This window comes from Hippopotamus amphibius, chromosome 13 (assembly GCF_030028045.1).
Source record: "Hippopotamus amphibius kiboko isolate mHipAmp2 chromosome 13, mHipAmp2.hap2, whole genome shotgun sequence".
NCBI classification, from domain to species: Eukaryota; Metazoa; Chordata; class Mammalia; order Artiodactyla; family Hippopotamidae; genus Hippopotamus; species Hippopotamus amphibius.
The window spans coordinates 14,263,431-14,290,424 of NC_080198.1; the positions used below are offsets into that span (position 1 = coordinate 14,263,431).

General features: G+C 34.1%; 1 protein-coding gene across 1 annotated transcript in view; it reads right to left on the minus strand.

The window, feature by feature from the left end:
* CNTN6 (contactin 6) overlaps positions 1 to 24,291 on the minus strand; it is a 281,470-nt gene extending 257,179 nt beyond the window's left edge. Inside the window, exon 1 of the mRNA XM_057705739.1 lies at positions 24,107 to 24,291. The gene's annotated coding sequence lies outside the window, so the exon portion shown is untranslated. The remainder of the gene's footprint in view (positions 1 to 24,106) is intronic.
* Positions 24,292 to 26,994: the final 2,703 nt, after the last annotated feature.

Here is a 26,994-nt window from a genome sequence, read left to right on the forward strand (position 1 = left end):
ATTTAGTTGGAAGCCTTACTCTCTTATACTGAGGGTTTTCTCAAATGGTTGGTAACCCTAGCTCCTCATTCATGTATCTGTATTCATGGATGTGGTGTGTTGGCTTGTGGTCTTCATCCTTAGGTTAGGCTTCACTCTTAGGCTGTCAGTTTTTTCATTGGAAATTTCCTAAACATGGATATTTATGAGTCTATATTTAGGGTCTTTCAGTTTCTACACAGAAGGATCATCCAAAGTCTGTTTTCTATCTCAAGGCTTATGCTATTTTCTTTTCTGTCTTAAGACTGAAAGTCTGGAGACCCTGTAGTTCAATTTCTCTGCAGACATTCTCCAGTCTCCCATAGGTTTTGTCTGTTATGAGTAAGAGAGACAGACAGACAGACAGACAGAGGGGCAGTCTACTGATTGGAGAAGGTGATGACCTGGAAGCCCAAGTGAATGCCTTTCAAATAAGACATCTATGTCAATTTTAGCATCCCTGCCACCACCTTCCAAGCTACACGGTAGCTCCAGTTCCTGGTCTTTGAGGGGAACCTGCAAGGTATTTCACTTACTTCTTGCAATCGTCTTCCTTTGAGAGTGTTCTGGTATGACCCTTTTCCTTTTTGCATTTATCCTTTCACTTTGTGTTCTTACAGTTTTTGAAATTATAACTTGTCTCTGTGTTTCATTGACAATGGAACTTTGGTTTCCTCTTCTTGTTGTACTGGTTATTTGCAAATCATTTTAGAGAGGGTACAGGTAAAGAAATATCTTTTATCAACATCTTGACATTAAAAATAGCACCTTTGTGAAGTCTTCTTTCTTGGCCATCATCAACAATTATCTTTTAACTCTTCTGAGGTACCGTTTTACTTTGTTTGTAATTTATGTTCTTTTATGTTTTTCATTTATTGTGAGTCTTTACAGATCCCTGCATTCCTGTAGACCCATGAGACAGCAAATTTGTCTTTTATTAAATTAGTATCTACAGAATTTCACATAGGACTTAATACATATGAGATACTTAATAACCATTTGCTAAATTGCATTAATAACGGAGGAAGGAAGAGGATATTATTCTGTGTCATTACTTCTATTCATATCTCTCCTCCTTCCTGCCACACACAGAAACTCACCTTTCAACATTTCCAAGGCTTGATTCATTGGATGAATAAAGCTGCAACTAAAACAACCTGAATTCAAGTTATACTATAGCTAAATAGGAAGGAGGTTCACACTAGTGAGTGAATGCAAATAAAGAGCTCTACAATTAATGCTACCAGTCATCTTGCCTTTGCAATCATGCCTCTTCTCTCTTTCTTTTATTCTACCTTCCTGTCTTGGCGAAGGCTGTGACTGGAACTGTAGATACTCATGGAACCATGTGTAACTGAAAAGTCTATTCTCTCGTACATGGATTGCATTCCACCACCTTCTTAAACATTTCCCTAGTTTTCCAACTGGAAATTTTTCTCTTTCTCTTTTGAATTCTGTAATACTTTTGCTGTCACAGTGATTGGTGTAAACACGGAACTCTCTGTTGAAACGACAAATGAATGGTGACCGTATGTTTGTTCTCAACAGGATTGTTCTAGCTGTGTGCCCATACCAGAGTCATGGAGAGATATTTTAGAAAGATGATTCTCCTAAGCCATTGGGTAGGTGAGGGCTTTTAACTAATATGTTTTAGGAGCATGATACTGTTATGTGTAATTATACATGAAATGCTATGTGCAACCTGAGACAGTCTGCAACTAAATACACGTCTCTGGTTAACACTAGAGTGCTATCTAGGATGAGCTACATGACACAGGAGAGTTATTACTGCATCTTAACCACCTGAGTCAATCCCCTAGGAAACACAGGGCTATACAGATTTCATAGTCTCATTGTGGCAGTGTCACTGAATTTGTTTACTGAATTTGAATACTACATCCTGCAAAGTTTTTAATTATCTCAATTTAATTCTTAAGATTTTTTGATGTTATTATCTTTCTTCAGAAATCAGCCCTTTTCTTAGCATATATAATGAAGTTGTTCACATATTGAGCAATCTATTTTATTGCATTAATTACTCCCAGCCTCACATTTTTCATATGATAATTTGTTATTTACTTATCTTCTCAACCAATAATTAGACCATAAACTGAGTAAGTCATGATTCTGGAAAAATATACATATGCCTCTCATTTATTCACCAGGAGGGTATAAAAATCAAGCATCTTTTTCAGTAAAATGAAGCTGATTTGAATAATATCAATATTTGTGAATGCATTTGGCTACCAGTTAATCCAAAGTAATTAGATTGTATATTTATTATTCTAAAAGCTCCTTGCCTTTTTAGAAGTTAAAGGCAATATATTATTTCCACCCCTGTCTTTCCCTTCTAATCTTATTTTCTACCAGTTGCTTGAACTCAGTTTTCTGGTCAGGAACCCCAAGAGATATCAGAACATGAGGAAAGGCACTCTGACTTTCATCTTCACAACCCTGTGCCTATTTTATTGCCTAGGACCTAACAAGTATTTAATAAATGATAATATGACTAGTGAATGCTCCAATATTACCATGCCCATTATTCTATAAACACTATACATTTTATCCTCTCTCATTCATTCATCTCTTCTTGGAAATTTCTTATGATTGCTTTTCCAGTAAAATTCCCTTCCATTTCTCAATGTCATGGACTTTCTGAATCTTTTTGTCACCTGCCTGGGAGGATCTGGTCCCTCCAACACTTCACATTGCACTCTCCTGTGACTCTTTGTGTCTGTTTTCCCTATTTTGCTGTGAGCTTTTTGAGAAAGAAATTTCTAAGTACCTGAGAAATTATAGGTGCATTAAGGTTTAATTAAACTGAAAGAGTTTTCCCTGAAGGGCTGGACAATGCAGTGCAGAGGTTCTACAACTTCTTCTGATCCTGTTGATCTGAGTGTCGCAGTAATTTTCTCATGGCATCCCTAGGCCAAAATAAACACCGAACAGTTGCATGTATAAAGTAATCTGGTTCAAACAACTTACGTTTTAACCACCTATGGACTAGTTGAAAAAATAATATGCATATACAGGTGTATCTCGTTTTATTGCGCTTTGCTTTATCGCACTTCACAGATATTACGTTTTTTACAAACTGAAATTTGTGAAAGACCTGCCTCAGACAAATCTGTTGGTGCCATGTTTCCAATGGCATTTGTTCACTTCATGTCTCTCTCTCACATTTTGGTAGTTCTCACAGATTTCAGACTGTTTAATTATCATATTTTCATGATGATCTGTGATCAATGATCTTTGATGTTACTACTATGATTTGCTGAAGGCTCAAGTGATGGGTAGCACTTTTAAAAATAAGATATTCTTAAAGTAAATACATTTTTTATGTATAATGCTATTGCGCATTTAATAGACTGCCATATAGTGCAAACATGACTTTTATATGCACTGGGAAACAAAAAAGTTTATGTGACTCTCTTTATTGTAATATTCGCTTTATTGTTGGAACCGAACCTATAGTATCTCTGAGGTATGCCTGCAATGATAGAAAAGATAGTATTTTTATTTCCTTCTTAAATAACTGCTTTTACTTATGGCAAATACGCTCCTGTTGGGCAGAGCACAATTTCTCAAACCTTGAAATAATAGTGCCCAGCCTTATCTCCTGTTATACATTGATTTTCACACAGTATTTGGTTTTTATAAACAACAACCACTGGAAACACAGCTTCAACAATGATATGATATCGAAAGCAAGTAGTACAATATAACGTTGGAGCAAAACTCAAAGTAGTCGTCCCTGCAGTAGCTGACAGGTGTTGAGCATCACTGTGTTTCTCTGGAATATTTATTTACATCCTGTGATGCCTTTATGAATTCACTGTGGTGCTCTGGGGTGCCTTGCTTTTCAGTTTGGGAATGGAGAGTACGGTGGTAAAACACGTTGATTTTGGCAAAAGAGTGCTTGGTTTTGAATTCTGGCTCCTTTATTGAATGGCTGTTTGACTTTGAGCAACTTACCTTTCTGGGTTTTAATTTACTAATCTGTAAAATGTGGAATGATATCACCTCTTCTTAGGGTTTTTATGAGAATTAAGTGTGTGAGTCTAAGAAAAGAACTTCGGACAGTGCTTGGGACTGTATAAAGTGGATAGCTATTCCTGTTGTGATTAATACTCATTTGAACGAAATATCTTGCATTTGTAGCAGAGATCATCCAAACACTATGCGGGGTCACTGCACATCCTTGGGGGGCTCCCACTTTTCCTGTATCATCTGTGATATTTCTTTACTCATAATGTATCTAATGATAGTATACGACTTGAAACTCATTGAGTAATTACTCTATGTCAGGCATTGTGCTAAGGCTTTTAGATTCATGACTAACAGCTAATTCCCCAATCACGAGAGATGTTATTTCCCAGTTTTATAAGTCAGAAAACTGAAGCTAGAGATGGCAAAAAGAAAATGTCAGTTCAACCAGCTAGTAAGTGTCTCAGCAGATCAGTATTCAAATCTAGATGTGCCTGACTCCCAACTTGAATTCTTCACCCTTCTGATGGACCAAAAGGAAAGGCAGTTTCTGTCAATAGACAAAGAATCTCAGATCCTCTAACAACTGAGGGGCAAAGCAGAGGGCATAAAACCAGGTGCAGGTGTGGTTAGGACCTAGGAGCACTTGTGTTTCACATCATTCACAATTGCAGCTTCATCTCTGTCACAATCCTGACAGTACTGTCAATCTGCTTTTTTTTTTTTTCCTGAAGTACCGATTCACAGTAGAAGATAGAAATCTTCAGGGCTGCTGAATATTAAATGAAAATCTTAACGGCATCATTATAAGATACATCACCTTCCCTGAAGGATTCATCTGTATCTTTTCAAATTTGCCAGCTTTGAGAGGGACTGTTTTAGAAATGTTCAGAGGCTAAAATATATGCAGGGTCCACCATCTAAGGAACAATGGATGGTATTGATTTCTTTCAGCCACTCAAACCTCTGTATGAGTTTATGGTGTCCTAAATCAAGAAGCAATTTTTGTGTTTTGACAATGATGTAGAAAGTATGTACTTTCCTCATGATGTTATACCTGCTTTATATGGTTTCTTTAAAAAAAAGTTTCTTCTATGGATTTTCTCTTGTTTAGCAAAATTGGATATGTTTTGAAGTCAATCTTTTAATGAGTGAGTATTTACATACCCTAAATCAAAAAGCAATTCTGTTCTTCTGACATCAATATTTTAAATGATGATTCTTCTATCTCTTTCATAAGACTTGGTTCCCTGCTTTTTGAATGTCTCTGGTATAAATGTCAGATAGAAAACATAAAGCACTTTTCCTTAAGAAGGGCTCTGGTCTAGTACATTTTTTGGCCATGGGAAATATTCAAATGTATCACAACAGCTGAGAAATAAGTACTGCAATACTAGACAACAATTTAAAAACACCATCCATAGACAGTGATAACATCTCTAAGACACATTTATGGAGAAGAAATAAAAATAATTAAACATTTAAAAATTGCAATTAAAGAACAGAGCAAGAGAAGGCACTGAAGAAAATGGAATCTGTAACTCATTTTTCAAAAAACTGTATACAAATACAAAACATGTATGTGCATATAAATAGAAATATGGGTCTATTTGCTTTCCATTTAGATTTACCTCAGAGGATCATCATCAAAACTGGTAAAAAGAGGAGAATAAAAAAATATCATATTTTAAAGATATTACTTAAATCCTGTTTCCAACTCTGTTCAGCGGCAATGAATAATGTAAAATGAATTATTATGTATTCTAAATAAGAATGCAATGTGAATATAGACTCAAAGTAACTATTTTGTTTTAAAAAGCCAACAGCAGCAGAACAGCTGCCGGCTGTTAAAAGTTAAAAATCATAGCCACAAAGATGAACTTATGTTTTAAACTGGGAAGAGAAGAATGATGGCAGATAGTATCTTATTTACATTATTTTGACTACTTAAAAATGTACTATGGATTCTATTTTCTTTTGGCTTTGGTAGGTTTTAAGCCAGAAAATTAGCAAGAAAAGATAACAGACTGTTTCAGAGCATTACATTATTTTACTCTAAAATTTTGCACAAATCTACAAAGAGCTAACTTTTTACTTTGAGTATGAATATAGAAACCACAGCCACTGGATTTGCATGTTAAAATCTGTCTCGGTGTTTGCTCTACAGTCTTGGGCAAGTCCCTTTATCTCCATAGAATTCAGGTTCTCAGTGATCATTGGGGATCGTAAATTAACATCCAATTTATTAGAGTTTCAAATGTATATGCTGTTTTTCTCTTAAAATCGTAGGCTTAATTTATATAGCTACTATTCTTTACATAATCTTAGTAAAATGAGAAAAATCTTTACTTTTGCCATGGTTAATGTTCAATTATTTCAAGGTTAGTAGACTAAACATACTTAAACAATCAGGGCCATTGACAACTTAGTTTATTACAGTGTCCTCAAATATTTTAAATGGCAGTTATAAAATTTAAATGTTTTGTTCTCTTAAGTGTTTTAAAGGTCTAACCAATCAACATGAGGACCCTAACAAGGAAAATCTTTCCAAGTATTTAAATGTCGTATATTACCCTCATAAAATAGTAAATCTTAACTTTCTTTTAAACATTTCAAAATGTTTTAAATTAGTTAACTTTTATATATTTTTCAACTTAAACTGACATGTTTAAAATCAGTTATTTGATCACAAACTTAAAAGTGCAAACATACGTCTTAATTGTGCAGGGGCTGCTCATAGTTTTAATTATTACAGGCCCTTTATACATCAATACGCAGAACTGATTCTAATGAACACAAACTTACCCTCAACTGAAATCAAGGGTATTAATACACATGGGTTTGATTTATGTCTTTATCTCTATATTTCATTCTAAAACATTTTCGTGTTAAAAGACATTTATCCTCTAAGGAGTTTTACCACCTCAAATGAGTTAAAACTTTTGGGGGGCAGAAAATTGAGAACATGATATAGGTGCTAGGAGCTGACTATGCCTCAGTAATTTTCTGCATAACACAGATAAGAGACACGCTGAACCTTAATTGTAATTATATTTACCATAATAACTGAAGACTCCAAGTTTAAACCCTTCAGATGGACGTGGATTTTTGTGAGTTCTAGTTACACTCTTAAGTAGCCTTGCATGATTCATTTCACAACCCTTGACCCAGGTTACAGTTAACTTCTTTCAGTAAACTCTTTGTAGTTCATCTAATTCCTTATACATTTCATATTATTCTCATGTGGCTGGGCCACACCTTTTATAGATATTTATCTGTCTTTGGGGGTTCACGACTCTGAAATCTTGCTAATTACACACATTAGCACCTAACATAAAAACAGAAAGGTGATAGAACAGAGAAGTGCATCATCTTCAGAAATTCTCCAACAAACCACGAAGTGTGGTCAAACATTTCTAACTTACTCAGAATTTATTACCCTGGAAAATTTTAAATTCTAAACCATTTCATTTTGATCTTTTGGAGTCTAAAATGTGATTAATGACACATTTAAAAAGCAATCTAATTTTAAGCAGGAGAGGTTATTTATTTTGCCCTCTCACAATATACACAACAAAAAGTGGCATTTTTGACATCTACATGAATGGCAACTGCAAATGAATGCTCTTGAATTTGCTATGAATAAATATGCAGTCACCTCATAATTATAGAGAGAATTGAATCAATTTAACATTTAGTCCTCAAATGAACAATGGAACTTTTAGGGAATGAATATGCAAAAATTGTCTTTTTAAATCATACAACATATTTGATGGTCGTTTCTCTGGCTTTCATGTGAAAAGTACTTGTTTCTCAACCACATCAACTCAGTTTCTTTTATCTACTAATATTACGACACTTGAGAATTTCAATGTTGTTTTATTGTTATCATTAGTGACATTAGGATGTATGTTAACAAAACAGTTATGCTACAAAACAAAAATCCACATAGTGACACTCATTGTGACAATAAAATTATGCTTAAAAACTGTATAAATCTCTTTGGCTACATAGTCATCTCTGAATTGTTCTGGTTAACCATGAGCCCAGAGAAATATATGACATCCATTGGATAGACTTCTAACCAACAATATTTATAACTTGATATTAAAATAGCACTTAAGTCCACAGTGTATTAAAAAAAATCACTTAAGAAATGCATAAAGGTTTTCGAGAATGAAGAGAAGTCACATATATTCTTGGCTCTAAGTATATTGGTATCTGTGAACCTGCTTTACTCTTCATTTTTTTTCCCATCAAGTTCTAAAGTCAGCACGTAAGTCATATCTTGGTCTTGGTTCAAATTCTAACTAGTTCTGCACATATAATACACATTGAGGTGAATATGACTCTACCAGAGATATTTTTGGTCTTTTTTTAATTTCCCTGGTCTGATTTAACAGTTTATAATTTTAAAGACTTGAAAATCCAAAATTAACCACACACAACTTTTAGAGACAGGTTTGTGCCGTGTGAGCCTTGGTATATTTTTCACAGGGAGGCATAAATTATGGGTCTGCAAGGTGCACAGTGGGACTTTGGAGGCACTTCATAGCATTTTATTTTCCTTGTAAAAACTGACCAAGTGATTGTGATTGTTTCATTTATTGAATGCTCCCTAACAAACCACCTCAAAAGTTGGTGGTTAAAACAACGATTTATTATTTCTCAAAATCTCGTGTGTGTACCGGATAGTTCTTTGGATCTATGTTGTGTTGCCTGGGGTCACTCACATAGCAACTGAACTAGAAGATGTGAGAAACCCTCTTTCCTGCCTTGACCCAGACTCTTAGCTGGGGAGTCTGCGTTTCCCTCTAAGCAGCCTTTCTCTTTGTGAGTGTGTCTACAGGGACTCTTTGTTCAGCATATAGGAGAACTTCCTTAATGCATGGTGTTTAGGTTCCAAGAAAATGAAAGTAGAAACCGTCTGGCCTCGTAGGTAGCGGTCCCTAGCCTTTTTGGCACCAGGAACCGGTTTCATGGAAGACAGTTTTTCCACAGACGTGGGGGGCAGGGATGGGGGTGGTTCAGGCACTAATGTGAGCGATGGGCAGCGGCAGATAAAGCTTCGTTCGCCCATGTGAGCTCACACACGGCTCACCTCCTGCTGTGTAGCCCGGTTCCTAACAGGCCGAGGCCTGGGGGTTGGGGACCCCTGCTCTTAGCGACCAAGAATTGGCATAGTTTCACTTCCACTTTTGGTCAAAACAAGTTTTGAGTCCAAAACAGAATCAAGGGGGAAGAAACAGACACCACTTCTTGAAGGGAGGGTGAGTACCTATATACAGGGAGTGGAACGCTTATTGGTGACCATGTTTGGAGATTATCTACCACAGTGAGAATCTTACATTTCTGTATATGTTTAAGAAAATTTTAGCTTAGAATGGAAATATTAGAAGTCTTGTTGTCCTTAAAACATAAAAGTTTAGGGAAATATTTAGGAGTAATTTTTAGAAGAATATATTGTTTGTGATTTTATTTTTCTATATTATTATTTTATATACTTGCCAAACTTTCCACTTTGGACCTATACTTTGAAAATTAGTAAACTGTTCTTTTCCTTTTTTCCCCTAATCTTTCAAATGACTACTGTGTGAAAAAGTCAACGTAAGAAACAACATTTCAGAATTTGTGAAATTCAAAACAGGCTTTGCTTTGTTATCAAAGGAGAGGAAACTCTAAACAGGTGGCTGTTTTCCCTGTTGTCTATGCAGTTCCGTCTTGATTTCCATATCATCCTGATGCTAAATATTTGAATAGTAAAAGATGAAGTTTCTTACTTTGTAGATAGGAGAATTAGTTCAGTACCTAAGTCTGGTGGTATTATTTCATTCCCAATATCCCTCAGTGGCTCCTCTGTTTTCTTAGGAGGAAAATCCGAAGCCCTAATATGAGCTGCAAAACCTTTGGTCAAGTTCTCATCTACTTCTCTAGCCTTCTCTGGCACCTGGACCTCTGGTCCACCTGGACCTGAATCTTGCCGTCTTCGGTTTCTCATTCCTGCTGTGCCCCCTCTGCTCTTCCTTCTGTATGATCATCTCCCCTCACGTCCAACTAGTCAGCACCTATTCAGCACTCTCCCATGGAAGTCTTTACAGGCTTTTCTCATGTCATAGTATCTTCTTATAGCACCATGGAGCTGTTCTCCTGGGCACTTAGCACAGGTGCTACTTTATGTAGTAATTTAAATATATCTCCTCAAAATTTGCTAAGATTCATGAGTACAAGGTATGTTTCTCTAAGCCCTAATACTGGAAACAGAGTCTTGGACATGGGGAATAGATAATAAATAGTTACTGAATGAATGAGTCAATGAATGAAAATGCAGTGAACAAGGTGGGTGCTTAATGCATAGCAGACAAAAATATCACTAGGTATTACTCCTTAATAGGCGCAAAGAGTAAACATGTATCGCAGCAAAACAAAAGAGAGTGAGACTTTGACACAAATGAAGTAAATTTATTCATTAGCAAATGGGACAAGTAAAATATTTTTTGTTAGCAGACTCAAAGTGGTAGATATTGTTGTCACTCAGCAGTATTTCTCATCCTCCTCTTGTAAGGTACACAAGTAATTTCACTTCTTCACTCCCTTGAGTAACCTGCTTTAGCCAATGAAGTATGAATGCAAGTCTCTGTATCACTTCTGGGTGGAAGCATTTAATTGCCTCTGCAAGACTCTAAAATTCTCTTTTCTGAAATTGTGGAAGCACATGTTCATATGAAATTGTAACACTGAGCTTTCTCATGGAGGATAGTTTCCTCAGAAGTGCACACAGAGAAATCTTTTTTGGTCAAAACTCCTAAGATTTAGAGGTTGTTTCTCTTGTGCACTGTTGGTGAGATTATATGTTGTTATAGTCACTATTGAGAATAGTATGGAGGATCTCAAAAATTAAAAATAGAACTACTATATGATCCAGTCAGTTATTCCACTTCTGGGTATATATCTGAAAGAAATGAAATCACTGTCTTGAAGATATAGCTGCACCCCAATGTTCTTTGCAGAATTGTTTACAATAACCATGGCATGGAAACAACCTAAGTGTCCATCGACAGATAAATGGATTAAAAAATATGATGCCTATATACACATTCATATATATTGGGATATATATGTTAGAATATTTTTTTATCCATAAAAAAAAATGAAACCCTACCATTTGTGACAACATGAATGAGCTTTGAGGACATCATGCTAAGTGAACTAAGCCAGAGACAGAAAGACAAATACTGTATAATCTTACTTACACATGGAATCTAAAAAAAACAAGCTCATAGAAACAGAACAGATTGGTGGTTGACAGAGGTGGATGGATGTGGGGAAATGGGTAAAGGTGGTCCAAGGGTACAAGCCTCCATATATAAGGTGAATAAATTCTGGGGATGTAATGCAGGCATAGTGACTGTAATCAACAATACTGTATCGTATATTTGAAAGTTGCTGAGAGCGTAGATCTCAGAAGTTCTCACCATAAAAAAAAAGATAACTGTGTGAGGTGATGGATGTGTTAAGTAACCTTACTGTGGTAGTCATTCTGCAATGTATAGACCTTCGTCAACTTACAGTGGGGTTATATCCTGATAAACCCATCATAAGTTGAAAATATTGTAAATCAAAACATATTTAATACACCTAACCTATCAAACATCATAGCTTAACCTGCCTACCTTAAACATGCTCAGAACACTTAGATTCAGCTACAGTTGGGCAAAATCATCCAACATAAAGCCTCTTGATAATAAAACATTGTCTATTTCATGTAATTTATTGAACACTGTACTGAAGTGAAAGAACAGAATGGTTTTAAGTGTATCAGTTGTTTACTCTTGTGATTGCCAGGCAGACAGGGAACTGCAGCTCACTGCTGTTGCCCAGCATCAAAAGGGATTATACCACATAGCCCAGAAAAAGATCAAAATTCGAATTCCAAGTACAGTTTTTACTGAATGCATATCACTTTCGCGCCAAAGTCAGAAAACTGTAAGTTGAACCATTGTATGTTGAGGATTGTCAGTATACACATATCAAATCCTTATGTTGTGTGCCTTAAACTTACATATTGTTATATGTCAATTATATCTTTAACAAACCTGAAAACCAAACAAAAAAAGTGAAGAGAGCACTCAGTAACATGCAAACAATGATATTTGATTTCTTGTTTGTGTCTGTGCTGTCTCTGTTTAAAGTAGATTATATTGACGTCTACTGAATATACATCATTAAATAAAATGAGCAAGCGCTCTTGTTAAAAAATATTTAGGGATTGTTTGTTATTGCAGCATAACCTGATTTATGAATGTCATGATTCTAAACTAGAAGTAAAACATGTTTGTTTGATAGTGTTTATCTTTATCGTTCAGTATGCCAAATGAAGTGTGAATATATTTGGGTCTAAATCACACACACAAAAACTATTCCTAAAATGCTGTTTGCCAAAGCCAAATACTTCATTATTTTCCTCCAAATTAAGATAGCATCACATATGAACATAACAAGTTACGCTAAGTTAAATGCAGATTAACACAAAAATAAGAGATTCTTCTACTGAGCATCTGGAGAAGAAATTTATGTATCTCATATAATTTTGATATAACTGAAGAAGAAATTATTACATACCTCGCATATACTCTCTGTCTGTAATTTACAAACTGTTTATGAATCCAGAGACATTTACAATTACAGGTTTTACCCTCAAATCTATTTCCTATTACCTGTATGCACTTCTGAGTTGCCCTTTTACGCCAAAATCCCCGTAAAGGCAACAATATACATCAACTCCAAAGACAGGACAAATATAATTTGTAGTGATGTAATAAATAATGACTTAAATTTCCTGATTGCTTCATCATGGAGAGGATTACTGCGGTTACCAAGGACAGAGACATAAATTTAAGTTTAACATTATCATTTTAATATGTACTATTTTTTACACCATTAGATTTAGATGACATTCTAATAGCATACTTGGAATGAGCACAGATGTATTTGAATTTATGTTTCTCTAGTATATTTAGAATCTACATTCCTTAAGCAAGCATTTATTGAGCACCCATTGCAGGCCAGACACTGTGCTAGGTACTAGAACTTAAAAGTTAAAAACATAGTTCCTATCCTTAGTAGACTTCAAACTTGTTAATTTAGACTTGTTTGTGATCTGATGAACAATCTAGGTCAAATAGTGATCTAATTTTAATAAGACTGAGAATAATAATTGCCTATCACTTATAGTTATAAAAGTACATTTGGAAGCACTAACTCTTTTCAGTGTCTCCAGATTTGTGGAATCCAGGACAGGTATTATTGGCTTCACTGTCAACATATGGAAACGAGGTTCAGATAGTATTTCATACATTTTACAGGGTTTCTCACTGAAAATGAAATAAGGTAAATATAAGTTTTGAAAAAAGTTTGAGACATGTATGTATGAAAATTAAGGGTTATCTCCTTGTATTATGAATTTCTTGAGCTTAAGAAAAAAATCCCAGTGGAAAAAATGGACAAAGAATATGGGCTGATCTTAACAAAAGGCACAGATACAACTGTTCAAACACCCATGGAATATTCAGCCTGTATTTATGAGAAAAGGTAAATGAGAGAAATATTGAAATAGATTTTATTTGTGCGTTTGTTTTGCCAATTCAATCAAGAGAGCATTTACAAGTAATAGTATGTAGTGTTTAAATATGTGGGCAATGGGAATTCATCTGCCTGGAAGTACAAAGGGAATTGTCTTCCTAGAGTACAATTTACTAATAAACACAGTGACATCTTCACAATAATGTACTATGGTGTATCATATGACATTGAAATTGTAATACCAGAAATTTATTTTTAAGGAATAATCAGAGACACGTGTAAAAGATCCAGGTACAAGGATATATACATCACAGCATTTTTTATAAGTAGTAAATAGTTAGAAAAAGCTAAATATCTAATGGTAGATTATTGGTTTGAGTAAACTTATGGCATACCCATCTGGTGGAATATCCTTCAAGTTTAGGAGACTATTTATGATATTTAAAATGTTCATAATATGTTAATTAATGAAAACCAGTTACAAAATAGAACACATAGGTTCATCCCAATGCTGTGTTTTACACACACACACACACACACACAAGATGACTGAAAGGATGCCATTATCTTGAGTGATAGGATAAGGAGTAACATTTTTCTGGATTTCTGAATTTTGTATAATAAATATATACAACATGCATACTCAGTAAAAAGAGATTAAAATAAGTGATATTCTGTTTGTTTTCAATTTCCTTCACTGCTGTATAGAGTAATTTGCCGAAGTTATTTAAGAATTTGGTGTAGTTTGCAAATTTTGAACATATTTCATCATTTTAGTGAGTCCACAAGTACCATTTGCTTGATGAAAATGAGTACCATTCAGGTAAAGAAGTTGGGACATGTGATTAGAAAATTATGTGAACATGTATATACTATGAGATGTTATTTTTTGTTAATCCACTCTTTTTCAGGTAGTTTATGAATCCACTGGATAACCTAGAATATATTGATATCTACAACAATAGGGGGCAAATGTTATTCCAAACAAATATACATCCCTTTATATGTAGTCCTTTCTGTGTTTCTCTCTATATAAGGTTATTCCATTAAAGAATTATTTCAGAATTAAATATTTTATTAAATTCTAATGCTCACTTCTCAAGTAAGAACTAAAATTAACGTTAGCCCCCCTAGTTGGTAGAGATGAGTATTTAATTGAATTCAAGAGCATATATTAGAATTTTGGTTTCACAGTAGCAAAACTCTTCTGTGTCTTGTTCATAGTTGCACTCCAGTGCCTGAAATAGCATCAATCACATAGTAAGTATTCGGTCAATATTTGTGGAATTAACATATTAGTGAAAATCATTGTCTACAATGAACCAGGCACTGAAAATACAAAGAAGAACAGGTCAGGGCCCAAGCCTTCAGGAACTTGGACCCTGGAGGAGAACAAAACCGCAATAATTAATACAACAACTTAAAATATGGTCCAAACTTCCATGAAAACAAACTGTTAAAGAAAAGCTTTAAAACCGTGTTTATAAGACAATAATTGTAAATATATGCATCACATTTTTCCAATCATTTATAAAGATAATATTGAAAAATTGTAGTATTCTAAAATGTTATTTAATTAAACTCAAAAATTCCTCTTACTGTTGCTTTATTATGAGTACATTTTATTGAATTACAGTATTATTAGTATTGTACTTAGGTATATTAAATTATTGATCTGGATTAACCGGAATTTTTGGATAAATTGAGATAATTTCATATAAACATAAAAGCATGAAAGAAAATACTACCCAGTGTCTAAAACTCTGAGAATTAAAATAAAAAATTACTAAAAAAAATACTTTAGGACATTCAAAGATATATTTATAAATCTTGAAACTTCAATAGTGTAAAATGATTTTTTGTTGTTCCACATTTCTTTGCGGAAAATGACTTTTACCTTTTAAGTGAAGAAGCCACTAATGGTAAAAGAAATTATCTCAAGCATTGTGCAGATGATGGACATGTGTGTGTAAATGTATGAAAACTTCTATTTGGCTTTCTGTGTTGAATACACAGGGCAGATAGGTTATTTTCCTTTTAAATTCCTTTCTCTCTTTTTTCTGTAAGAAAGCTGTTTCTGTCATTGCATAATCTCTCTGAGCATCTTACAACAATAGATGAAACTAGAGTGAAGTCAGCTAAGACAGAGTTTTCCCTACCAAAGTGCCCTATAGCTTGACAGGAAGAAGCAGATAGAGGTCTCATGCTCTTGTCTACAAACCATATAGACACAGTTGGCACAAAATAATAATGTCGGCATCTCTGAAAAACATGTATATTATTTTAAGAGAACTTAATTTTAAGAGAATTCTTGAATATACACTTTTGTGTTAATTTATACATAGGAATGTCAGAATTAGCATACCTGTCAGCATCACAGATTCACACTTAAGTATGTTTAAGAATTTGCTGACTAATAATATTAAATGCCTAGAAAACAATCTTAATGCTACATTTTTAAAAAAAATTATCTCTGTCAGTCCTTGAGCAATTGTAAGCTTTTCATCTCAATAAAACTTTAAGGAATTTCTTTAATTTACTCTTTATATCAGCTGATAGAAAATTAGCAGCATATCTGGTTTCTGACCTTCTAATTCATTTGCTGCTCTTTACTGATTGGAGGAATTTGACAGATGCCAGAGAGGAAAATTATGTTCTTTGGCTAAGAGCTCTATTTCAACAAGTGTAATGCACTCCTGACATTTACAAAGATACTATAAAAATCTCTATACACAGCTCCTTACACAGCCCTGTTAGTCATACAAATGTAAGAGAAGCCAAATAAATTAAACTTTGAAATAATAAACAAAATAAAAGTATTGAAAGTAAAGTGTCGATATTGGCTTTTTATACACAAGAGTGAGAAATTACTAGAAACTTTGCAAGATATCATATTTGAGTTTTTCCTTCCTGCCTTAAAAGGAGACTTTTAAACAATTTTCAAATCCATCCAAGCCAATATTCTCACTTTTAATCAGCAGAAGCCACTTAAAGGAAGAATGGTCTGTTTAGCACTCAACTTTACTGTGCCACTCAGCACTGAAGTGCTAAAAAACATTTTCTATAATTGCCTCTACATTTTAAGAATTTGAGCATCTTTAAACTTAAAGAATTACTATAGCTACCACTCCCCCAAAATATATAAACTTTCATCTTTTCTAACTAAATTCTAGAGTCTTACCTAGCATAGTTTCTTATAGAATGAACTGTCTTTTTGGATTGAATCATACACTTTAGTAAGTTAAATTAATATTTGTGAAATCAATGGAAACAGATACAGTTGGCTTTAACAACTTTTTATTAGGTAATGTGAGGATCTGGTGAATTACTGAAAAATTACGGAAAGTAACCATCTTTAATTTCTGTGAAAAATCTGTTTTTAAATCTCAGAATTAACTTTCAGTTTAGTATTTTGGAATGAATGTATGCCTCTACTCCTAATGCACCATTGAATTGATACAAAGCATACCAAAAGAAATATGTGAAATCATAAGAGTACCAGAAATAATAAAACAGCAAGCCAGAAAATTTGATGACTTTCTGAAAGATAGAAAGCAGATGAGGACAACTCCAGTCGGTGTGGAAGTATGTGAAATTCTTATACAGAATATACATATGCAATATAATGGGAAGGGTATCATTTCCATCACAGACACATAAAATGCTACATAGGTATAATATACTTTTAAAACAAATATAAAAATGTATATAACTAAGGTTGTAAATGATAGTGAAAAATGCTCACGGGACCAAAAAGGGAAAGGAAACTCAAACGTAGACTGGTGAGGAGGTGGTAAAGCTAAACTAATCCAAGGAAAAAAGAACCCTGCATGAAACAGGGGATCTTGAAGGATTCTGCTTATCTGCTGGAAAAAGAGTCTCTCATAGGTAGCCAGAACACCAAGTTTATGCCAAGTTTGGTTGTAGGGCTCAAATTTATTCCATCTGCAAGGTGAGGTAATTTTAGGCCAAAATGTTAACACAGAAAGTCGTCCAAAACGGGGGGAAGTTATAGAGACACTCTAGAAGCAAAAGTGAAGCAATGCTATAGAGAAGCATCTTTAGTTACATAATGCTGGTCTCTTATGAAAAGCAACATTTGCTGAAGATGAATTTGTCGTAAAAGGAAATCATAAACACCAGAAAGAATGAGCCACCATGAGGGAAATCCAGCAGACACAAGTAATGGAATAATTTGTCTCTAAAAGTTAAAACTAGTCAAACAATCAAATTTCAACTTTAAAATAGGCTTAGTTAAATCTTTGAAGAGCTAAAGGTTGGAAGAGGAACCATGAAGCACAAACAGAATAGAAAGAGAATTTTTTAAAAAATCAATAGGAATACCAGAAATTTAAAACTATTTTCTGAAAAGAAAAATAAATATATGAAGTATATAGATCAGAGGAAATCACAAAGAATGCAACACAAAAAAGGAAGATACAAAAACATATAAAATAAGGCAAAGAAGAATAGAAGAAGAATCGAATAGTTAATGATTATCCTGAAGGAGAAAATAAAGAGATGGAAAAAAAACAATATTAAATTTACAGTAGCTAAGAATTTTTCAGAATTGAGGAAAGACAGATTTAGGAGCTTGTGGAGTCCTAAATGGGATACAATTAAAACAAATCCACACCTACATACATTGTAGTAAAACCAAAGACCGCAACGCAAAGAAAAATTCTTAAAATCTACAAGAATGAAAGACAGATTTATCTTCAAAGATGTCATAATTAGACTATGAGCAGTCTTCTCATGAGCAGAATTATATCCAGGAGGTCACTGAACAGAATATGTATAAAACATTGAGAGAAAAATATCAAGTATCGGTCAATATCAAGTTCTGTAACCAACTATACTATTATTTTAGAACTTAAGTAAAATAAGTAATTTTCAGACATAATTTTTAAGAGAGTTTAATACTGTTTCTAGAATCACCTGCAAATGATCTTCAGTACACAAGGAAGTGAATCCAGGAGATGCATGTATGTAGCAAGAAAATGTGGTAAATAAATAACCTAGAAAAACATGTCATAAATCTAAATAAACATTTACAAAAAATACTGGAAGCAGTTTAAAAATAAAGTGAAAATAAGATAGTAGAAAGGTAGATACTGGGTAAAATATATTGGGAAAAATTTAAACAAGTCATGATCCCGTTTGTGAAGAGGACAGATATATTATCTCTAGCTTTTTAGAAAATATAAAGTTCTATTTTATGTTAGAGTATTTATGTTAACTAAAATGTATTAGAGTATCCAATTTTTAAGCTAGTAAAAATGTATAAAGAATAAATTTATCAATCCAATAAAAGGCAGTAAACAATAAATACAGTAAAATAAACTGTTGGAATTATCTCTGGGAAGTGGGACTAGAAATGTGTAGGAAAGTATTTTTTACTTTAGTATCTTTGCTGTAGTTTCAAATTTCATTATTGTTGTTTCCAGGTGCATGTATTACTTTTTTAGGACATTAAAATTTTAATTAAAAATAAAAAAACCTTAGTAACAACAGGAAAGAAAAGCATAAGTATTTTGTCATGACTTTCCTTAGTGAAAGGAATTACGGCATTTTAAAAAATGCTTTTCTGTGCATTGCATTTATAATCATAAAATTAAATAAATCCTCTTTCTTGATCAGGCCTGACTGTTTGATATATGCAGAAATATCGCTTCTATTTTTAAGCTATATGGATCTTAGGGCCAGCATCTCTGAATCTTCTCTCAATGCTAACTGAGCTTCATTTTCATATATAATTGTAATTTACACCTCCAAATTTAATTCTCTACTAAATACCCAGTATAATTGATTAGATAATGATTGTTATTTTCACTCATTTGTTTTATATTATTTTTCCCAATTGATCCCAAAGCTTGTAGACAAATGTTATAGTAGTGATACTAACATAAAAATAATTAAACAACTAATACAAAGTGCTTATTAATTTCAAGGCTTTCTTTCAAGGTGTTTTCACATATTAACCTATTTAATCCTCTTGCTAATACTACGAAGTCAGTAGTATTATTCTTTCTGTTAGGGATGGGGAAACTGAGGTAAAGAGAGGCTAAGTAACTCATTTAAGACAACAAAGCTATTCTGTGCTGGATGTAGAGAAGAGCAGGTATAGAGCTGATGGGTGCACTTCAGCTCAAGTGGTCTGCCTTCAGAATCCTGCTTATCACTTTATACCCATGCAGAGAATGGAGCTTAATGGAACATGTTTTTTACTAGTAAGATCATTCATTTTTTACTTTGTAGGATACATGATTCTTATATTGCTTCTTTAAAAAAATATCAATATCTATGTAATTTCATTCATTTTTTATTTAATTGGAGACCGATTATGTGTAAGTTTTACACCCACTCTACTGTCATAAAATATTTGAGTGCTAATTTTGATTCATGTTACTAGGACCCAGATTCACTGTAAATTACCTTAGGATTCATTGCAAGGTAGTTAAGTAGGCTATAGACTTCTTCATGAAAGACCAATAGGAGATCAAAAGAATGCCCAATAACTCTGGGTTGGTTTTTTTGGTTTGTTTGTTTGTTTTGTTTCCTCTAGTATGTCCTGTGTTATGCCTTCATGTATTTAATACTAGAATACATAGTGCACATGAACTCAATTTTAACTAAAACAGCGCTTGTCAATATGAATGATGAGAATAATTTAATTTTGTAATAAAATTTAAGAGATTTTTCCCAAACTGAAAGATTTTTACTTGGAGCTCGTTAAAGAGATTTCCATTCCTCTTTTACTCTGCAGAGACGAGGAAGAAAGAAAAACGTGATGGTGGTGGGATACAAAAACAAAGCAAAAAACCCTGTTTTCAATGAAAAATGTGAGTAGACATTACCCCAAAACACAGATTCTGAAGCACATTTCCATCACTGCCAAATGCTAAAGATACATGGACCTAGGAGAGGGTGCATCAGGGGAAAGTGACAATTACTTTCTCCTTCTCTTACTTTTAGGAGGATGCAATTTGCCCCCAAACCGGCTAGCTTATACTCCCTGCCCCCACACATGAACAACCTCCCCCACTATCAACATCCCCCACCATAGTGATACCTGGTTCTACAGTTTGTTACAATTGGTGAACCTACATTATTACGTTATTATCACCCAAAATCCACAGTTCAGAGTAGGGTTCATTCTTGGTGTTGTACATTCTGTGGGTTATGACAAATATATAATGACATATATGTACTATTATAGTATCATAGGAAATTGTTTCAGTGCCCTAAAAATCATCTGTGCTCTGCTTATTCATCTTTCATGCATACGTATTGAAAGCAAAAGAAGATCAAAGGTGGGGGGGGCAAAAGGAAATGCAATTAAAAAACATAAATCTCCAGAAGAATCAGCCCCAGTTTGAGGAAAGTGCTTAGACAGTTACTCTTACATAGATTTAATATCTTATGCATATATTTTAAAAAAGAAAATCAAAGTGAACTGAAAAAGTATAAAATTAAAAATAATTTGGATAATATGATAGATATTGAAGACAGACAAATGAGATCCAACAGGCCCATAATTGGTGATCCTAAAGAAAAGAAGAAGCAATATAAAAACCATCTCCCCATTCCCAGGAAAAAAATTAAATGCGTAGTGTAACAACAAAAAATTTTGAAATAAAAGAATCTCAGATCAATGAGGGATACCATATTCAAGCAAAGTTGATGAAGACTGACCAACTTCACAACATATTCTGGCAAACACAAACAAACAAACAAGAATCATATGGACATCCATCACAATAAAAGCAAGTTATATATAAGGATGAAAATTTCAAACATATCTAAAAAGTACTGGGCAGCAACATTCCATATGGGAAGTGTTCTCAGCATTGTTTATATATATTTACAAATTTCTGAAGGAGAAAGTAAGATTGATTCGAGAAAGATAACTTGTCTTCCATGTATAAGGCAAATGGAAGCAACATTCTATCTAAGCACAGAGAAAATACAGCATCTATGACAGTTTCTTTGGTGGAGGGCTAGTACTTAACATTGACCTCCAACAACCTGAGAAATAATTCAAAATAAAGAATACAGGAATGGTGAATTGAGCAACTGGTAAGGACTGAATCCTTTCAAATTTGAAATAAGTCCAAACCAAGACTGTAGGAATTAAGCCTGGATGTAAATAAGGTAAATCTCGGTAATGTAAAACTGATAATATAATTAAAATTCAGGTGGTATGTGTAAGGGAGATAACCATAAAGTACATGTGCTAATTTCTTTATCACAACAAGGACTTATAATAGATTGTTTAATATTTAAATGCACATTCTAAAAATGTCTTCAAACTATTAACGTTTTCATAATCATTGTTCTGAACTCTAAGGTATTTTTTCTGCAGCTAATCTCTTTGTTGGAAAGAAATTAATACCTGAAATTTAGCCATGTCTTCAGTTTCACATCAGCTACTTTTTTTTCCTGCTTAATCCAAATCTAAAATTAAATTCAATACCTTTTTTTTAAGAGTAGGGTAAGAACATATCCTTTTGAAAGAATGTCTTTCTATGGATCGACCTATCTATCTATCTGTCTGTCTGTTTATCTATCATCGATCATATTATCTAAATACTTCTTATTTGTAAAAAAAATAAAATATGTATGGTAGGAAATCGTTCTTACCAAAGTCTTTCTCTTTCTCATTGAGGCATTGGCATTGGATGTCTTCAATGATAGTGTTTAAATTTCATGATTGTTATTTATGGGTGTTGAGATTTCTTTTTCAAACTTTTATGTTTGAGTTATTTTTAATGAGTATACCTTATGCTACTGCATTCTAAATAACATGATGTTAAAATAAATACATAAGTGAATAAATAAGCAAATAGTTCATAACCTTCCTCCTTCACTTAAATAATTTAAAAGGTACAAATTTACTTTTGTACTACTGAGTATTTTTATTTGTCAAAAAAATTAAGTATGCAAACAGTATACCTCACATTCTTCTTACAAGATAATTAATTTGTTTTGTATAAGTTTGGACCAAATATGTAATAATTTTCTAAATGACTATAAATTTGCTTTTATTAAGGAAAGTTACGTGAAGAATTGTGAAAAAAAAACTAGTCTGGTACTTCACTAGAAATGTTCAAAGGAAGGAATGCACTGTAGCTGATGGGCTTTTTTTTTTTTTTGCTAAGATGTGATAAGTTATGCATTTATATAACCTCATATAAAGCCTTATATAAAAGTTTGCAGATTTATATGTTTGAAATCTTTGGACTGCGTAGCCCTGATGTTGCTTTAAAAAAATCACTGAAGCATCAAAGATGAAATGACTTTGTATATCTGTTTGTTATACAAATCATGTCAGTATGTGTCTGTTTTGTGAATTTGTGTAGGTTTACACATGTGTGGGAGAAGGGAGGGGCAAGGGAGAGTGTGCTTAAATGTCTCTCTTTTTTTTTATAAAATACAATGCACATAAATTGGTGAAGCCTTTAAAAACAATAAAAAAAAAAAGACGATAAACAAACCCATCAGACAAATGAAAATTGTTCAAAACAAGCAATTCAATATTCAACATATGGCCTCTTTTTTTTTTACAAAGATCTTTGAAAAACATTGCCACTGTAGATAAGATTATGAATACCTCATTTTCCAAATTGATTCTGTGTAATTCTACTCTTCTCCCTATTTTTTCCTCTCGGTATAACTCTATTTAGTCATTCTGTGAATGTTTCTCAGAGGATGTAGTCAGGATGCTGATTATTTAAACATAAGTAGTTTACAATTGAAGAAGCAAAACTATGAATTCCAATTTTCCCCCAAGCCCCCAATGTTGACAATATTCCATTAACATAATGGGTAATATGTGGCTAATGTCAGAGCTCTTAAAAGTTTTCTTCCCAAGTCATCAACTTTTGAAACTTTCCATAAAGTATTATACATACCTTAACACTGACAAGCTTAACTATTATAAATGGAAACTACAGAAGCTATTATCTAGAAGCTACATAAGAGGCAAAATACCAGATAAATTTGGTGAGCTTATGTGACCCCCAGTCTTGCTTTGCTCCCCTAACCAAAACCCTCCCCCAGGAAACTTTTTATAAACATTCCTTTAAATCATCCGTTGGACACTGTAAACCCCACCCCTTTACCCTTTGATGAAAAAAATTTAGCAATCACATTTTCCCGTTTGCCGTTACAAAAAGGGCGTGAAGCCATCTGAAAGTACCAGAATTAGCACTGTCATCCCGTCTTGCCCATTAGTTTTACTGCAGCAAAGACTAGTGAAACACTGAAAAATATACCTGTAGTCTCTTTCCCGGGTTTGATCCTAAGCTCCTCTGAATACAGATTCAATACATTTTCTTTCACAGGAATAAATGCATTTTAAGCATCAGCATCATAGAAACACAACATAAATAAAGCAGTGACTTCTCCCCCAACCCCAGCTTTTACCTGTTATGCTAATACAAAGACATTGAAAGGAAGAAAAGCTGCAGCTTGCCCAGCAATATTCTCATTGCAGCAGACAGCACAGTTTTGTACTTACAGATCTTACCAGGGAAATGTCTCGGGATCTTTACAATTTTTCTGCAGAACTCTGTTTCAAGCTCTCAGCCAGGCATGCTGTGCATCCAGGCAGAACCAAGCCGTATGGAATGTCTATGCAGCTGGGAGATAATGGGACTCTTTTTCCCAGCTGGGACTGCAAGCCTTTTATCCACTGAGTACTGCGTGGCTCTTCTCTGGTCTTAAGCATAAAATACGCTCCTCTCCTGCTGCATTCCTGACAGAACCTAGACAATTAGTTCTTGAGGCACATGTGCAAATCTCCCGTTTGGAATATTCAAAAGGAAAATTCTCCCTACATTGAAAAGCCAGCTCTATCCTCATCATCCTTCACAGAATCAGAGAATGCTGAGAGCAGCTGCCATTCCAGTGGCATGAAAGATGAAATTCACCCTCCCCTTTTTTTGACTAGAGATAGTCACTCCTGTTGGGTCATCAGAAAATCTCTCTTATTGAAAACTGGGTCAGGCTAACTACTTATTAGGTTTCCAACAGGAAAGGAAATAATTTTTTTCTTCCTCCGGTTTCACTGGATTGTCATTTGCAAGCAAAGATTAAGCTGGTCAAGGGTCTGCCCTGATTTAGACTATTCAAACGTAAGCTTTCTGAAGCATGCCTGTAACTCCTGCGACTAGTTAGGGTGAAGAGAAAAGGGAAATAAAATCAAAGGGTCTTATGCCCTGTCACTGAATCCTTTCGAAACCATATTTTTAAAATATGTTCATGAGGCTTCTAAAAGACAGGTAAGCACGTAAAGAAAGTCAAGTCCAAAAGAGTATCGCTGCTCTCCCCGGTAACATATGTTTAATCTCCTGAGGCCGAGAGCCACTGTATCTGTTTTTGCAAAACAGCTCTGTAAGGAGAAAAATGCTGTTTGTGTTTCACATCCAGCCCTTCAACTAAACTTTTTAATATGTTTGGGTTTTGCTGTTGGTTTTGAAGGGAGTGACAGCTTGTTGAATAAAAGCTAAGAAATAGCAAGACCACCTGCATGCAGAGACACCAACACATACACACATGGCTACAACATGAAAGCAGAAAAATTGCTTGGGCTTATTTTCATGTTGTAATGAAAAGAAATTGTGCTTTTAACATCCTAAAGTAAATAGATACTGGGAAAATGAAAGCCACAAATCAAATACGGGTATCTTTCAGACTCAGTTTGCCTTAATCTGATGAGCCAGAAGGTTTCTATGACTGTGTGTTATGACTACATTCTGTGGATTTCTATGATTACATTCTTCTGTAAATATGTCAGTCACACACCTCATTTCTACACAGGGTCTAATCATCATCATAGGAGGCTTTAGAGAGGAGTTAATGCTTCATTACACTAGGTAAACTCAAAATGGGCTATACTATTCTTCCAATTCGTGGGGAGGCAAATTGGAAGAATTATTTTATAGGGATGATATTTATCTTAGTTGAACCTCTAAAATTTTTAATTTAAGCGCATCTCTCTCTTTTGAAGTCAAAATATTATTTACTTATAAAAATGCCAACATTCTGAATTTTTCTGACAATGTTTGAGAAAAAGTCATAATGGAGTAGGTTTTTCCATTAAGAGGAACTCAGTTTAAAGAACACCCCTTGCCTCAAATCTCTAAAACATCTACCCCATATTCAAAGACAGCTAATTGCATGCCTTCCCTGGTGGTCCTGTGGGTAAGATTCTGAGCTCCCAATACAGGGGGCCCGGGTTCAATTCCTGGTAGGGGAACTAGATCCCACATGCATGCCGCACCTAAGAGTCCACATGCCACAACTAAGCCCACAGGCTACAACTAAAAAGATCCTGCATGCCACAACTAAGACCTGGCACAGCCTAAATAAATAAATAAATATTAAAAAAAAAAAAAACAGCTAATTGCTTTGCTTCCTATTTCCTTGAGAAGGGAATAAAAATCATAAGAGAGCTCTAGGAGCTTCTCCTGCTGCATCTAGTCACACACCTTCCCCATGTACCCATAGACTCCACCTTCACCATGCTTCTCTGGGTAAACCATGCTTCTTCCTCAGATCAGATCCTCCACTGTGCTCTAGTTACTGCATTTTCTTAAATATTCAAGATATTGTTCCAGCTACCTGTCTCCCTTTTCAGAATCACCAGTTCTTCCCCTCTTCTGTATCATTGCAGCATAGAGATTTGTTGCTATTTCACCTATCTTAAAAATCAACAGTCTTTTAGATCTCACATCATCCTCGACTTACCTCTGTCATTTTTCTGCCTCTTTTTATAGCAAAACACCTTGAAAGAATTATCTACACTCACAGTCTTCAAATCATCCTTTTTCTTTCTATCTTGAATCCCATTTAATTGGCTTTTTCTCCCCACTGCTCCATGTCTCACTAGCTGTTCCTTCTCAGAAACTTTTGCTGGTATCTTCTCATCTTCTAACCTTTAATCACTGGGGGCATCAAAGTTTTACATTTAGGTCTGTACACTGAAAACTACAAAGAAGTACTGAGAGAAATCAAGTAAGACCTAAATAAGGAAAGAAATATACCATGTTCATGGACCAGAAAACTCAATATTTTTAAGAAGTCAATTATCTACAAAAAGATAAATCAGCTGGTTTTTTTGTAGCAGTTTTCAAGTGATGATAAAATTTATATAGAATGGAAATAGCTAAGAAAAGTAAAATCAGAATGGTAAAGAACAAAACTGGAGGAGTTATACTCTGATTTTACCACTTATTACTATCCTAAAGTGATCAAGGCAGTTTGTATGGGCAGGATAGTTCAACAGAACATAATAAAATGTCTAAAAATATAATCAATTGATTTTAGACAAAAGTGCCAAGATAATTCAACAATGAAAGCATCATATTCAAGAAACGATGTTTAAACAAATGGATATTTATTTGG